This window comes from Octodon degus, unplaced genomic scaffold (genome assembly GCF_000260255.1).
Source record: "Octodon degus isolate 3935 unplaced genomic scaffold, OctDeg1.0 scaffold00142, whole genome shotgun sequence".
Lineage (NCBI taxonomy): Eukaryota > Metazoa > Chordata > Mammalia > Rodentia > Octodontidae > Octodon > Octodon degus.
In genome coordinates, this window is record NW_004524718.1 from 7,710,701 (window position 1) to 7,713,974 (window position 3,274).

Genomic DNA, 3,274 nt, shown 5'->3' on the forward strand with positions numbered 1-3,274 from the left:
AATGTTGTTAGAAAACTCAATATCAAATGGATATGTGCTCAACACTAGCATTCTTTTTCTTCTACCCTCAATGCACAGCTCTGATGCACAGAGCCAGCGCTGCACAGCTCATAAGGATTTTAGGAGTTCAACTGAGGCTGAAATTTGTCAATATGAACATTCATTATGAACATACAGATGAACTTCCAGACTGGCAGGCAGAAGGCAGTGCTGCCGCACGCTGCGATAGAAGCCCCATCTAGTGCTCATCTCCACCCCTTCCGTGTTTGTGAGCACCTGACACATTTATGTAAACGCCCATGAGCCGCCTTGCAGTAACCACAGCCATCCTTATGAACATACTGCACACACTTCTGAGAATTAAACATAGAAGTTGTGCCCCTCTTGTTTTGTAAAGTTGAATCAATTGATGCTTCTAGTAAACTCCACTTAAATTTGCAACCTGTGTTCCACAGGAAGAATGATGCTGCTATAGTTTCAACCATATTTTTATGATTAGGGTAAAAGGACTCAAGAAGAGCTGCAGAGAACTTGGGGTGAACTTACCTCACCCTTGCTCTCCTGCCACATCTAAAATCTCTATTTTTTGTAAGAAAGACTTTTCCAGTTTTGTCTTAAAATAAAATTCAGGCTGGGTGGGCTGCTCCACATCTCTAATCCCACACTCAGGAACCTGAGGCAGAAGGATCATGGGAATTTGAGGCCAGCTTATAATACAAAGTTTGAGGCAGGCTTAGAATACAAATTTCAAGGCTAGCCTGAGATGCATAATGAAACCCTGCCTCAAAAAAACAGAAACAAAAACAGACACACAAAACAGACACACAAAACAAAAGCCTATGTAATCCATTTTGAGAATACACATAGACTCTTTTCTTTAATTTTTTTAAACATATGTACTCTTAAGACAAGCGGACTACTGCCTGGCCAGACATATCTATGTCACACACTGGCGTCATGGCTATGATGAACTGAAATGTATATGAACCTACTCTGAGTGCTCTCCTAATCCAATCAGAGACTCCCAAATATCCAATGGCTTGCTCTACATGAGGAGAAAATATAATAAAACGTGCAGCAGTATTTCAGAAGATATTTATTTATGTCTATGTAAAGCATACCAAGTAAATTGGAATAATCTTTTAATGCATAGAAAAGCTATTAGCTTTCCAAAATAGGGAAGGGGGCTTGCATCTCATCAAGCGTTCAGAATGGACACGGGCCTCATCTGGCTGACGCCTTCTCATGCATCACATCTTAAACTGTGTTTTAATTGTTGATAACGTTCTGTGCATTTCTCTATGATCTGCAATGCTGTGGCTGTTGAGGAATACATAAGGTCACAGACCCACCACAATTTTTGTGGTATACAAATTTCTCTCAGTTTCAAAATACATCTGTGCTGTCTCCCTGATTTAACTCTTCTTTCCTCATCTGTTCCTGCCAACAGTTCCTTTGTTATCTGCTTCAACAGCTTTGCCTTTTCCAGAACATCATAAAAAAATGGAATCATAGCATATGCACTGTATTGTCGCTGATAGAGGCTTTTGTAATTTGTATTTTTTTGATATCTGCACTGGACTTTCCCAGGCTACTTGATCCCAGCATAGCTGAACAATTGTTGCTTCTTGGGATTTCACACTCTTCAGAAAACAGATAAAGATGCTACTTATATAATGTTGAGATGGAATTTAAATCGATTCTTTCCCTTGAAAGATTAGAAATTTGAATTTCAGAAGAGATAATTTTCTGAAAAATAGAAGGAATTGGTGAAAGATTTAAATCAAGAATGCAAAATTCTTTGTACTTGTCTTCACAAAGTAAAAGTTCACTCTCTGGTATCACAAATAGAACTTTTAGAAAGAGAGGAAGTTCAAGACCCCTGGAGCTACACTGATCAATTAATTACATTAATTAATTCAAAGAAAAAAGGTCTGTCTTTATTGAATTTCATAGTTAGCAAACATATCTTTGAAAACTAAAAGTCAAATATTTTCCAGTGTACTAACTTGAAATATTCTAGTATCTTCAGAGGTAGCATATAGAAAATAACAAAGATTGTAATCCAGAAGGTGACAGAATTGTTGTATAGACCTGGATAAAGAATAAAGAGCTCTCAAAATGGTAGTTATGTAGGGCTAAGCAAAATATATTAGATGAAACCATTTAAAAGGTCATCTTACACACTTGCTCTTTTTTTTTCTAAAGTGGAGTAAAATGCTATCTAATTTTGTTCTTCCATAGCTAATATTTTTTATGTATATGCCCTAATGATTTTTTTCTATACAATTAGTTTTGGACAATTTTATTTTTGTGTGTCTTGGTATAATCTTACTCAAATTTCTTGTACAAAAGGTTAATTTTTCTTGGAAATGTGGTGCTATAATTTCACTAAATTCAGAAATTTTAAATCTTTAAATATTTATTGCCTACCCCTTTCTACTTTGAGAATTCTAATTATATAAATATGTTTCTTGTTTTGGGCACAGAGTGAACTATTATATGACTGATCTGTAAACTCTTTCTTCTTCATTTTTATTTTGGACAATTTTTATTGTTATATTCGTTAAATTTGTAAATAATTTTTTTATTAATCTCAGACTGTATTCATTTCAGAAATATTTCTCTAAAATTCACTCTGTCTACATCTTATATCTTTTACATTTCAATATTTGTCTACAAATTTTAATATGCCATATAATTATTGATTTTCAATAAAGTTAATGAGAAAAAACCCTTGGAGCTTTTTCCAAGTCGAAAAGATATGAAACTTAACAAGAACTAAGGTAAGCGCTCCATAATTATTGATATTTGTAGTAGTGGAAAGATGGAATGAACACATCTGAATGCCGAGGCACATGAGACGGACTCACCGCATTGCTGAATGGGAATATTACTAATCTGTACAGCTAGAGATGGATGACCTTGTAGTCCAAGTAGGAAGCAACAGAGAGAAACTGAGGTTTGCAGCCTTTTGTTTCAGAAAGCAGGTGTAGGCTCCTGCTCATGAGCCATGTTAGTTTAGGGGATCTTGTGATCTGGCTGGAGTGCTTTTACTTTGCTTCTGGTATTACTGTTTTCTTTCTATTTTTACTAATTGTGGGTCCATTAAAGGGACTCGGGTACGAATTCAGAGTAACTTTTGCTTTAAGAAAGACCTAGTGGGTGGACTTCATTCTGGATCATACAAGCCTATTAGAGATTAGAAATAATGTAATCACTGACATCAATGGGATTCAAGTTTGAAAGCAATAGAGATGCCATATATATATAT